Source organism: Pelobates fuscus, chromosome 1 (assembly GCF_036172605.1).
Source record: "Pelobates fuscus isolate aPelFus1 chromosome 1, aPelFus1.pri, whole genome shotgun sequence".
Taxonomy (NCBI): Eukaryota; Metazoa; Chordata; class Amphibia; order Anura; family Pelobatidae; genus Pelobates; species Pelobates fuscus.
Window position 1 is genome coordinate 306,264,007 of NC_086317.1, and position 14,668 is coordinate 306,278,674.

A 14,668-nucleotide genomic window follows, 5' to 3' on the forward strand; every position below is an offset into this window, starting at 1 on the left:
TTTGTCCAGTTGTGTCCTCGCACTTCAAATTGTGTACATCTCACAAATGACAATAATGAGCATGCATGCTGGTGGCAGCAGTGATTTAATCTCAGTATACACATCTTATATGTGTTGTTGGGAGTCCTTTCCTCCATTGTGTTGTTATCACATGTGGTGAACACACATTCACTCAGGGCTGCAGGGCTGCAACTCATGCATCAATTTTGTTTTTCATCGTCGCTGTGCTTCACTCCAGGCCACTTCCGTTCCTACTACAGCATCTTCCCCGCAGCATGAATTGCTTCCTGGAGGATGGCGGAACCTGGGATGCTCAGAATGTGTTCCGGGCCGAGACGCTCAAAGCACAGCACACTGTGTCCTGCATTGGAAGTGGACTATTGGGTTAGCACAAAGGGCAGGTCCTGCAGGACTACTAACGGGAACGGCGTTCCTGCTGTGGAAAAAGTGCAGGAACGCCGTTGGTGCCCTGATTGGATTGATTTCGATTATCAATCTTGAGGATCTCAGCCATGCAGGTGGGACAGCAGCACAGAGACCCGTAATGCGAGGGAGAAATGTTAAACTGCTGTTTCACTCCTTACAGGTGGGGGCCGTAAACTAGTAAGAGGACACTATTGCGTTAGGAATACATGTTTGTATCTGTAACACTACAGTGTAACTTTACTATTGTATCAAAGTTATAGGAATACATTGTGTGATTTATCATTTTCTCATAACTTTACAGAGAATGCTAGTCCTCGGAATGTAATGACACAATACCTATGTCTTTAATATGCTGTGTGACATCACTCACCAGTGCAGCACAGAGCTGGTTCTAACAGGACAGAAAGCACCAAAGGTGAGCATGGTTAAAGGGATCCTATAGTGCCAGGAAAACATATAGGATTATTAGGCCCCCTCCCGTGGGGCTGAAGGGGTTAAAACCACTTTAGCACTTACCTGAATCCAGCGCCGATGTCACATCAGACGTCTGAGTGGGAGGTTCATGAGGAGGTCCAGCGTCAGATAACGGACCAAAAATCCGTTTCCAGAATTCCAGGATTCCAGAAGCGCCCCCAGTGGCGCTGCCCTGGGTGCAGACTTAGAGCTGCAATGTAAACATTGCAGTTTCTCTGGAACTACAGTGTGTTTTACATTGCAGAACTAAGTGCAAAAGGGCCACAGCGCCCAGACTACTTCAATTGTCTGAAGTGGTTTGGGGGCCCACAGTGTCCCTTTAATCTTTTAGAAGTTGAATTGACTTTGGTGCAGATTAAGTTGTAAAGGTTTTTAATCCTATCAATATCGTGCAATAAACTGTTAATTTAAATTAAGTTATTCATTTTGGCAAGACAGTTTACTTGTGCAAAAATAAAAACTGTCTTAGTTGCAGATAGAAATTCCACCTAGGATCCTAACTCAGATCTACAAATTGGGAATCAGTTACGCATTAGAAAAAATGAAATCCTATGATTGATGATTGGAATAAAATCACTAAGTCAAGTTTATTTTTGCGCTTCCTCTCAAAATATATTAACGGAACACTCTAATTAAAAACATTTAATTAGATATGTTTCTTATTCTTTTTACAAAATTGCCCTCCCTTGTATAAAAACAAAACATAAAAAGATTCCTTAAAACTTACCTTTATTTCATTGCTGTGAAGTCTTCTCATTGCAACCTAATCTCCTCCAGTGAGTTCTTCAAGATTGAGGATGTTTGTGACAGAGAAGCATGGAGAACACATCCGCCAATTTATTGCTGGCATTCACAGAGTTTGCATGCTGATGCTGGTCATCAAACAGATTTAATACTTGAAGCTCTTTTAGTCTGAAACCCCTAGCAGCTGACAGCCTCTAGTATGTGTGGATATTAAAAATGTAAACCGTGTCCCAGAAACAGCACGGTTTACAACAGCTGGACTCTGGGGCAGAATCCATGTCTTAAAATCAACTTAAAGATGAGATGATTTTTGTGCTTAGAGTGTCCCTTCCACACCGTAATATCCAAAATGTTTGTGTCGAAAACATTGCTGTTGATCCATATTGATTAGCAAATTGCTAAAGACTATGCTTTTAATAAATGTAACTTTTATTCACATAAATATATTGCTTTGATGTAGTTCCATTTTGGGAATGTTGCAGTTCTAATCATTCCAGTACATGAGGACATTTCTTATTCCTGCAACTCGTTCCAGATTTAAAAGTCTCTACATCTTCTGTTTAGCTTGGAAAGTGATATATTCTGTCTTATTGTAATGTTATTGGAGCTTTGGCTCCGGTGCACCTAATATCCTGACACTCATCTGGAGCTTCCTTCCTCCTGTACTTTTATTTTTATAGGTTCTCAAGGCAGGAGGATACACTGCTAAATGTAAAATACAGATGAATGCTTATAATATAGACTGTTCTCCAACCATTAGCATTTATTTCAATGTAAATGGGTAAAATGTAATTTTATTCACTAAAAGAACGATATTATGATAGACTGTCTACTCTGCAAAATCAGTTTATGTTACAAGAGACCATGTCACATACAAAGTTACAGCACTGACTAGACCAGGGGTATTCAACCTTTTAGTATTACTGTGACAAAACATAACCTTGAAGTCCCGTGGTGTGCCGGTCGTATTTTTTTTTTTTTAATTGAGGTGTGTTACCTATGAATGTGGGCTGTGTATGGGGGCTGCTTGTGGAATTGTGTGTGGATAATATGTCACACAGTGTGTTTGATGATTTGTGTATGGGACTACGTGAGGTATTGCATATGAGAGGCTGCTTTTTGGGTTGTGTTTGTGTATAAATGGGACCTGATGGAATACACCCAAAGTTATTAAAAGAGCTTAGTGGTGTACTAGCAAAACCATTAACGGATTTATTTAACAAATCATTGATAACAGGAGTAGTCCCAGAAGATTGGAAGTTAGCGAATGTTGTGCCCATTCACAAGAAAGGTAGTAGGAAGGAGTCATACAACTACAGGCCTGTAAGCCTTACTTCAGTAGTGGGGAAAGTAACGGAAACCATATTAAAGGATAGGATTATTGAACATCTATAATCACATGAATTTCAAGATCAGAGACAAACATGAGTTTACTACTTTTGATTGAGTAACTAAAATTTTATATCAGGGTGGTGCAGTAGACATTGCTTACCTAGATTTCAGTAAGGCTGTTGAAATTGTTGCACATAGAAGGCTTATCAATAAACTGCAACCTTTAAATTTGGATTCCAATATTGTTGAATGGGTGAGGCAGTGGCTGAGTGACAGGCAACAGAGGGTTGTAGTCAATGGAGTATATTCAAAGCTTGGGCTTGTCACCAGTGGGGTAAGTCTGCCCCCAGGGATCTGTACTTGGACATATTCTCTTGAATATTTTTACTAGTGATATTGCAGAAGGTCTTGATGGTAAGGCAGCTCACCGCTCATTTTTTCAGGAAGCTACAATTAACTATCCAGAATTGCTCGTCCCTGGATACTTTAATGGACACTTTGATCAGGGCTATACTGTCTAAATGTATCCACTTATTTCATGTCTCATATTAGGCTGTAGCTTTACTATGAAGGGGTGTTGAGAACTTTTTTCTTTTTTTTTTTTCTCATAGAGTTCTTGGTTTTTCTTATTGTTAGGAGGTATATCCACCTATATTTGCATATTATTACTAAGACTCTTACAGAAGTTCTATGCTACATGGACTCATATGTGCATTACGTACAACAGTGCACAATCTCTAAGCATATCTGCTTACTCCTATTTCAGATACAAGACCACAATCTCCCCTGAGTGTTTTATTAGAAGTGTTAGTATTTTTTATATAAGTTTCCTTTGTTTCGTGGGGAATTTATACCCTATAATATGTTTCTTTGTGTGCGGAGTTGCTGTTTTTACTATTACTTAATGGGCAAGACTCATAGAACCTTTTTCTGGCGCTCCCAGGCTTACTTAGGCTTGGGATCACCTTCAGTTTAAAGTTGAAAATACAACCAACTCTTTATACAATAATCTCATTGACATTTGGAAAATGTATTTATATATTGTTTATTATGCAAAACACATTACAGAGCTCATTTGAGGGTATTGATCTACAATTTATAAGCACTACTGATTAAAGTGATTTATTTCCAGTTTTTTGTATGCCAAGGTGCTGATCTGTAAGGGAGAACTTGGACATCCCTAGACATGTAATTAATCAGCCTCATCACCCAGCTAGGAAATTAATTGGAAACCAACACAAAGCACCTGCTGTCTTGGTTAGCGACCATACATCAGTAAATTGCATAATTTAAAACAGGTAATTAATGTATTTAGTTTTTTTTTTTTTTTTGTGTGTGTGTGTTTTTTGGCAAGCTAAGCTAGGTCTAGCTAAGCTTTGGTGACTTCTCTACACATAGAGGTGCATACACCCACACACTTACAAAATGTACATCCAAGCCACAGCACAGCACACAAAACATTCCAAATAATTTTCACAAAATTAAGTGAAGATTCAGTGGGTAGCAGTGTCCTTAGAAGGGCAGGAAACATAGTTGGGCCATCTGGAAAAGATGGTGGAGACATATGCAGAGTTTAGCAGCAAAGGTTCAACGTAACTGTGCTTGCAGACAAATTGAAGTGAAGGCTCTCATTTAAGCACAGCAATATGCAACGCCTGGAGACATGAGCTTCCAGATGGGTTTTTACAAGCGTAAAAACAAGAAGAGCAAGACAGTGGCCTGTTACTGTCCCATGTAATGGCACAAGGTCACTGGGACACTGCCAGGAGGCTAATCCTTCGGGAGGGAAAGAGATGCTAGAGGGATGAGAACTTAATGAGGCAGCTTATAACTGCAGGTGTTTGCTCCACTTACTGGTTAAAGCTCTAGTGGGTGGATCTAGAGAAAAAGAAAAAAAAAAACATAGCAGCATTCTGCTGCCCCCTCCAGTTTGTAGTTGTGGACCCGGCATTGTTGGACTAGGAGAAAATACATCCCTAACTTTGTTACAAACTAATTAAGTAAATTATATAGACTAAGACATATAAAATAAAATGTATAAATGACAGTCTTTCTGTTCCCAAGGTTTTTGATGACTAAAACCTACAAATATTTATTTCCAGAATGAATCATAAACAAAACATGTTTGTTCAGCCACAGTATTGAGTCTTCTAAGGACTAGATGCAACGGCCACATCTAAGGGTAGGCAATGGAGCTTCTGGTCTTTAGGATTTGCCAACACCATGCATGAATAGAGGTGGTAGCACAATTATACACCCACAGCCAAGGTGAGATTAGTGTGAGAGATCTAGAATTCTGCACACCTGACAGTCAGTCACCTTGGGGACACTATACTATCTATAAGGAGTTTTGTAATATAAAATTAAGAAAACTACTAGTATTCCTCAACAACTGTAGAGATCCAAGGCTGAAGTATCCTACACCCAGGGCTTCAGCCTATAGTGTAAGATGCTCATCCACTTAGCAACGCCTATAATGTTCATGCTCCTCTACTTTCACGTTACATAATTAACTGCCGTTATTTAACCCTCTCAATATACAATACCACGTGACATAGTTATACAATGTGTGGTGAGCTCTGCTTTCAATGAAACTTAAAGAGAAAAGTGCACATGACCCTTTGATCTGAAATCTGTCCGTTACATTGAGAATGTAATAATTGGGCCAGCATGACTTTATTCCTAGGTCTTGATAATTTATTCACAATGCCTATGAATATGTACAGTTTACTATAAGAAATAAGGTGACGTGGTCCTTATTCCCATCCATATTGCATGTCACAGGCTTGTTTGAACTGGATTGCAGCCACCCAGATGTGAGTTTCTTGGCTTTCCCATCTGAGGATGTGGCAACCAACTTACTGATGGTCTTTATCAATAATTTACAAATAAAGAAAAAATCCATTAATGTATTTGTGTGCAGAATCTTTCAAGGCAAACCATTTTTTTTTTTATCTCAACATTATCCAACAATGTATAACACTTTTTAAAATAATTTCAAAAACCTATACGCTGCCAAAAGTAAATTGAAGCACATTATTGTAAAAGCTTGTGATTCTTGCTGCAGTGAGTAGTTTTAAAGTGATTTGTCAGACATTTTTTTCCTCTGGAAACATTGGCTAACACAACCCCACATAATTAGGTGAAAGAAAAGATAAATTGGACATGATTTTTAAGTTCCAAACCAATTTGGTATTGTATCCACATAACGTTTCCCTTAACCCATTGAATTCCAAGTTATTTTAGACATATCCATAAACTTAAGATGAATAATAAATAACATTTCAAGTATATATTTTTGTTTATTGATACATAAAAACTTAATTTTTTAAAACCTTCTGAATTTTATACATGTATTTGTTCATAATATACAAACATATTGTGTGCAAGTATAAAGTATAATGGATTATACTGTATCTTCATTACCTTCACATAGCTTTCTAAAATGTGTACAGAGAAGCATAACTAATAGTTTTTTCATATTCACTAGGTGTGATTAGAAAATAGAAATATTCATCGGTGTTTGTTTGGAACCTAAAGGCATTTTAAGGGACATTTAAAGATGATTCACTATACGCTGAATTCAATAAAAATTCCAACCAGAATGGCAATTCTCATATTTCCTGACAAATTCCAATCGAACTTGAGTCGATCTGACCAAATCTGGGTCATTCAGTCAGACACGTTTCATGTCAGGTTTAAAATCTGGGCTTTTCACATCCGAACCTAATACAAAGTATAGCATTCAGAATATGTTCTGATGTACTGATTTTAAACCGATTTGGGGCAGAATGTATGAAGCTGCATGCACATTAGCAGATTATCATTCACTTGCTTTTTGATAATGTCAAGTACTATTGCCGACTGCAAATATTTTTTAACCACCAATTATAAAATGAATAGTTGAATACTTAACTTTCTAATGGGATGGAATATGTGTGGCAGCCTTCCCAGAGGCCGATTCCCTATGTTCTCCTACACAGCTAGATAAACAAACAGGACTCAATTTGAAAATGGTTAAAATCTGTAAAATAATAAAATAAAAATCACAATAGTATAACACTGTTTACTGAACCAACCCTTGCAAAGGAATAAATAAAATAAAATACCAACAAATACAATTAATTTGTGAGTGTGCGTGTCTGTCAGTGTGTGTGTCTGTCAGTCAGTGAGTGTCTGTTAAGGTGTATGTGTGTGTTTATCTATAAGTGAGTGTTTCTGTCAGTAAGTGTTTCAAATCAGGGAGATTGTGCGTCTGTCAGTGTGTGTGTGTCTGTCTATTTGTGTCTGTCCTTGAGAGTGTGCATATGTGTGTTTAAAAGCATTAATGTATACGTCACCATTTGTTGATCAAAGAGTTCATTTTCAAAAATCTATGGGTGACATTTCTCAATATAATGTTGCTATTGGTGTCTGCTGAATTTGGTTATTTGCTTCTCCTGTGTGCTTTGGACTTATCCCATCTTTTTAAGATTATTTTTTTGTTTTTAAGAAGCATCAATGTATATCTCACCATTTATTGGGCAAAAAGGTCACTTTGCCAATTCTATATGTGACATAGCATATCTCCTCCTCTCCCTGTAATGTTTGTTAAAATTGTATCAGCTGAATTTGATTTATGTGTAGAAGCACTTATTATGTATAACTCACCATTTATTGGACTGCATTCAATGTTTCTACCTAAGCTAAAGCTGGGGAATTAACATGTTTGCCAAAATACAGTCAACAAGCTACCAATGTTATCTTTTATTGGATTTTTATGAATTAAATTGCTATTTACTGTGTTGAATGTGGGGCTGAAGCTTCATGGCGAAGTATATAGGCAGTTAACAGGAAAATGTTTCTTTGTGTGCGGAGTTGCCCCTATTGCTTTATATGGACTGTCTGACAGACCAAAATGGGCATTAGCAGAGAGACTTGTCTGTTTGAATGACTGATATTACAGTGATGCTGTAGTGTAACTAGTGTTACTACATTATAACGTAGTAATACTTTAATATGGTGTTATTAGCCATGATAGAGAGCCTGCACTGTACCAACATTTTCGAGAAACAATTTCAGGTTTACATTTGTACAAACATTCAGTGTGCACAACATTTTGAATCAGTAAAACAATTTTGCACAAGAAACAATTTCTACTTTTTTCTAAGAAAAAAACTACTTGCAGTTTGATTCTGCTGTATAGATGGATTGCTCCCAGTGTCTGTCTTTCTCCCAATGTCTGTCTCCCAAGTCACTCAGTATCTCAATGTCCCTATGTATCAGTGTTCCCATGTTGCCCAGTCCCCTAGTTTCCCAGTGTCCTCATTTCTCCCATTGTCCCCAGGGTCTGTGTCCCCAGGTCTCCCAATGTCCCCTATCTATCACAGCATCTCAGTCCCCCATGCCTCCCAGCATCTCCAAGTCTCCCAGTATCCCAAAGTCTCCCAGCATCCCCGTGTGTCGCCTATTGTCTCAGTGTCCCCATGTCTTCTGGTGTCCCCATGTCTTCTGGTGTCCCCATGTCTCCTAGTGTACCCTAGTGTCTGTGTCGCCAGGTCACCCAGTGTCTCCTAGTGTCTGTGTCCCCAGGTCTCCCAGTGTCCCCTTAACCTCCCCTGTAATGAAACTAGAAAATGTATATGTTCTTTCAATGTTAACAGTGTGACAAGCTTTACAAGAGTTACAACCCCTGAAAGAACTATTACCAACGGAATTCCAACTAGCCTCATAATTTTTTATGGCATAACTAGGTGCCAGAATGTTCTTAAAATTCAGATTTTTACTAAAAATAAGTTTGGGCTGATCAGGTAAGACAGAATTATGTACAGGATCCTGTTGGAGAATCGACCAGTGTTTTTGTAAACTTCTCCTAATTTTAACATAATTTGTACAATATTGGGTTCTAAAAGCAGTTGTAATGTCCTGGTAGGATTTGGCACAAGGTTTGTCCATCAAATAATTACCCCTGTCGGTCTGTAGAGCTATACGAATTTCCCTATCAAGTGTGTTCTTCTTATAACCTCTTTCAACCAATTTGTCCTTGATGTGGCCAGATTGTGTTATAAAATCCTGGACTTGTGAGCAATTTCTTCTCACCCTGGCAAATTGTCCCTTAGCTATTCCTCTAAGCCCTGGGTGGTGATGGCAACTCTGCTGGTGAACATATCCATTGCCATCACTTGGTTTGAAGAAACACTTTGTTCTTATTAAATTATTCTCACATATCAAGGACAAATCTACGAAATTAATTTCCTTTTGGTTCCATACGGAAGTAAACTTTAAATTATACTTGTTCTGGTTCAAATAATTTTCAAATAATTGAAAAGAAGAAAAAGACCCCTTCCAAATAATAATAACATCATCGATATATCTCTGCAGGAGCACCAGGTTCTCCCTCCAGTCATGACCAGCCCAAACTGATAAATCTTCCCATCTCCGCATATAGGTATTGGCATAAGTGGGGGCGAACCTGGTGCCCATGGCGATTCCCGTGATAAATAAAATTTGTCATTAAAGAAAAAAAAAAAAAAATATATATATATATATATTCTGGACATATTTTGTGTATTGAAGAGATAAATACTTAACAGCAAAAAGAAAACAACAAAAAAACGTAATTATATTTAATAAAGCTGGATTTGTAACAATTGAAGTTTCACTAATATTCACTAATATTTGGGTTACAGTCAGAGTGCAGATTTTTATATTTATTTATTTTTTCACCATAAAGCCCTGGCTGCTGTAAGTGAAAGATACTTATTTATTTGTATTTTCTCTATATTGGATGAAATTCTGGGGAAGAAAATAACTTCTCATGCCAAGCTAGACATATGGCTGTTTTTTTTTGTTCACTGCTGTGAACATGTCACAGTATTCGGAGTGCAGTGGGGTATGCGTGAAATATTGATCTTGACAGACTTATCTTTTTTCAATCCCAACTATGTACCGGGTAACAACATCCACCACATTTCCCTCCCCTATGCCAAATGAGCATGATTTGCAATACAAAACACATTAACTTATGTATGCATGTTGCTGGAGGTTATATATTGATAAAATTACTAGTATTGATGTCCAAAAATTCAAAATAGAATATGTGCTTCGAAGTAAGAAGCCAATGTTATTCAACCAAACTGCTAAAATATTTGACAGTGATGACTTGTTCTATTTCACTGGATATCTGTGACACTATATAAATTTCACATTTTGTTTAGCAAAATTTTTTTTAGTTTTTTTTTTTTACTATGACATTGACATATTTTAGTACTAATCAATATGTTAAAAGCTAGAGCATCTGAAAATACAATCTTGGCATCTGAACTGGAAGCAATATGTACATTCTGCTAAAATATTTATAACACTGTACATTTTGGAAGACTAAGACCTGAAATATAAAATCTGGAAAATGCATATAACCTAAAATAGTCGGTTTAAAATAATGTACAGAAAGAATATTTAACCCCTTAAGGACCAAACTTCTGGAATAAAAGGGAATCATGACGTGTCAGACATGTCATGTGTCCTTAAGGGGTTAAAGAATCTCCAGGTACATATGGTACGTTATTTATATAATAACAGGAAAGAAAACCTAAATCATTCGAACTACTTATGTTGTTCAAATGTATTAGAAAAACAGACAGTATTTTATTATTTTATTTCATTTGATTAAAATGTGTGTTAACTGTTATTTGTAAAAAAAACCTTAACTTTCTGTGACAACTGTTCTAAAAACTAATGTTAAAGAAAGCTAAATTACCTATTACCAGGCGACCCTTTTATTGCAAAATGTTTTGTGTCTTGTAGATAATCTCAACAGTGTGGTGGTTTGGAAAATTAAATTCATTACAAAAGTGAAAAAAAATCTAAATAAAATCATCTGAATAAAGGTTGTTTTAAGAAAAATGTATATGTTCTATTGTATTATTTTGGAGGAACACTATAGTCACCTAAATTACTTTAGCTAAATAAAGCAGTTTTAGTGTATAGATCATTCCCCTGCAATTTCACTGCTCAATTCACTGTCATTTAGGAGTTAAATCACGTTGTTTCTGTTTGTGCAGCCCTAGCCACACCTCCCCTGGCTATGATTGGCAGAGCCTGCATGAAAAAAAACTGGTTTCACTTTCAAACAGATGTAATTTACCTTAAATAATTGTATCTCGATCTCTAAATTGAACTTTAATCACATACAGGAGACTCTTGCAGGGTCTACCAAGCTATTAACATAGCAGGGCATAAGAAAATCTTAATTAAACAGAACCTGCAATAAAGAAAGCCTAAATAGGGCTCTCTTTACAGGAAGTGTTTATGGAAGGCTGTGCAAGTCACATGCAGGGAGGTGTGACTAGGGTTCATAAACAAAGGGATTTAACTCCTAAATGGCAGAGGATTGAGCAGTGAGGCTGCAGGGGCATGTTCTATACACCAAAACTGCTTCATTAAGCTAAAGTTGTTCAGGTGACTATAGTGTCCCTTTAAGGCTGCCTTCATGCATTTTGTTAAAATGACATATTTTCCCCAATACCTGTATCTCCAACACCCCTCCTCCCTTATGTGCCGTGTAGGTACTGTCCTTCTGACCCAACACATCCCTTTTAACTCTGTTAATAAAATATAGTTTATTGCAGTTCTTCCCAAACCAGTCCAGGATTTAGGAATTACCTAATTGTGTCTAAGGCCTTTTTAGAAAGAAAAAAAATAAAAACTCCTTAGACACAACTGGGTAATCCCTAAATCCTAGGCTAGTAGTGGTGCCTTGAGAACTGTTTTGGGAACCACTGGTATATTGCAATTGCTGTTAATTATTGCATTCTAATGCAGACCATTGGACATTATGTTCTTATGAAATCATACCCTGTATTGGAAATGTTTCTCTGCAAAGTATGTAATTTGCAAATTTTCAACAAAAACTGAAATACGCAAAACAAAAGGTTAAAAAGGTATTTGCACGGTCTAAACTAACTTATTGGTAAGCCTCTGTTCTAATCTGCTGCATAGTCCATTCAAGCAAACACTTTCTATTGTAATTAAAGAGAACTATGAATAAGAATGTGCACATAATATTTAGAAATACTGCATTGTCTTTGTCTTGCACTCTCAGAGCTAATTAGCTGAAATTTGTCTAAAAATCTAGATTCTGATTGGTTGCTGATTTCATGAGCTCAGCAGCTTTATTTTGTAAGTGCCTTGTATGGTTAAAACATTGCATAACATGTTAGAATAGACATATTGACAATAAAAAAAAAAACTCCCAGATGTAAGTGGTTATTACAGCTTAAAGTAATTTACAGCCGATTTTGAGCTGATAGTAAAAGACATGGACTTTGTGTTTTCCGTTAAAGGACCACTCTAGGCACCCAGACCACTTCAGCTTAATGAAGTGGTCTGGGTGCCAGGTCCAGCTAGGGTTAACTAATTGTTTTATAAACATAGCAGTTTCAGAGAAACTGCTATGTTTATCAATTAGTTAAGCCTTCCCCCTAATCCTCTAGTGGCTGTCTCACTGACAGCCGCTAGAGGCGCTTGCGTGATTCTCACTGTGAAAATCACAGTGAGAGCACGCAAGCGTCCATAGGAAAGCATTATGAATGCTTTCCTATGTGACCGGCTGAATGCGCGCGCAGCTCTTGCCGCGCGTGCGCATTCAGCCGACGGGGAGGAACGGAGGCGGAGAGGAGGAGGAGAGCTCCCCGCCCAGCACTGGAAAAAGGTAAGTTTTTACCCCTTTCCCCTTTCCAGAGCCGGGCGGGAGGGGGTCCCTGAGGGTGGGGGCACCCTCAGGGCACTCTAGTGCCAGGAAAACGAGTATGCTTTCCTGGCACTAGAGTGGTCCTTTAAGCTGTCTTGGTCAAATGCAAAATAAAAAAATCTATGCAGTGGGAAATTACCTCACAAACAAACCAGTGTGTGGGAGAGAGGAGTATCCACTGAATGATGCTCTACACAAGGTACCATACCACACTCTAAAGTCAAATTAAATAAATAAATAAATAAATAAATAAGATAAAGTACAGACACTGAGACATTGCTCATACCTTGTGCATTTAGTGGAGAATAGTTCTGCTTCATGCTTTGATGAAGTGAGGCTATTCTCCATGAAATGCATAAGGCTTGAGTTCAAGGTGGAGTAAGAAATGTCAGATCACCATGCCAATGAATGGTAGATGGAACACAGGAACCTTTTCAGATGGGTTTTGCTTGGGACACAACCCACAATTATTTATGGCAGTAAGATTTGGTGGCCCATTAGGGAGCCAACGCCAATGAAGACTACCTACTTATACTAAGCAATGAATTTACATTCTTACTTGTGTTCCACTGACCCTTTCACAGCAATTGAGAGAGAAGGAGCTTTGTCTCCAGACATGTTTTTATTTGTCTTTGCATGTGAGAAATGTTATTTATTTATTTATTAATACAGTTTATACTATTGGTCTGTTATTTTGTCATTCTATATCCTAAGATGACATGGGTTCAAAGAGGACTTTTTGGAGAACTTTATCATTATATGCTGTTTGCTTTGTTCTATAGAATCAGGATTGTCTTTATTTTTGTATTCACTCTAAAGTCTAAACTATGTTTTATTTTATTATTTTTCTACATATAAGATTATTTTTTCTGATTTTTATTTTAAATTATTTTGTATCATTGACTGGATATCCCCATTTCCCCCAAATTACCTTATTTATATATCTGCATTACAGCAATACTTTTATCTTCGTACCACATTTATACTGACGTATGGTCATTTCGAATAACAGCGTATATTTTGATATTTTGATATTCAAACATACTAAACAAAAATTGCATACCAAAGTAGAGAGGTAAGAGGCATAATAATAGATAGCAATTAGAGGAGAAGGAGGATAACGATTGATTAAAGAAATAACAAAGAATTTGACAGGCAAGCAAAGGAAGAAAAACAGATGTGGAGAAAAAAAATACCAGACTAAAGTACCAGCATAATTGGATAAACTGGATTATATTACATAGGGATTAAGGGAAAATGCAAGCCATTCTAGCTTGAACCCCAAACTATATCCACTCACCTTTTACTTAAGACTCTGGTTTCATGTGTAAGTCCCATGTTACGCCAGAATTCATGTACCCAAACGTCCATGTTTGGACATTGGCTTTGCATCAGACACAAGAGTCCTAGTGGTGTATTTAGTACACACATCTTCTGCTCCATTCATACATGTGTCAACATCATCTGTGATGTCTCTCACATGATGTTCAAGCACAGTTTTGCTACTACTAGTAATGTGTCTCTGTTGTAGTCATGCCTTATTCTCACTCCTGTGACTAGAACAATTCACCACACAAACTGTTATTTGTTTTCCACTTTGTCCTTTTTCAGTTCTACTCTCAACTTTCAGCTGGCTTCCTGATCTTTAGCTTCATATACAAATTGTGAACCTTTTCATTATATGTTGAAATCCTAAACCACCACTATCTGCCCGTACCAGTACCATATCTCCTGGCTCACCCTTACCAGAGCCTAGCATACTGTTCATTGTGCTGTTATTTACTACCCAGAGATCTGTTTCTTCCTGCTGTACTTGTCGTGTCTCTTGTTCAGACTGAACTTGTTGGCATTTTGGATGTGGACATTTAGTGGGATTAGTTTTATGTGCCAATAGAAAAGTTTCTCATTGTGATTGAACAAAATCTAGCTTGGGACCTGAGCAGGAACCCACTGGAGGGCAAA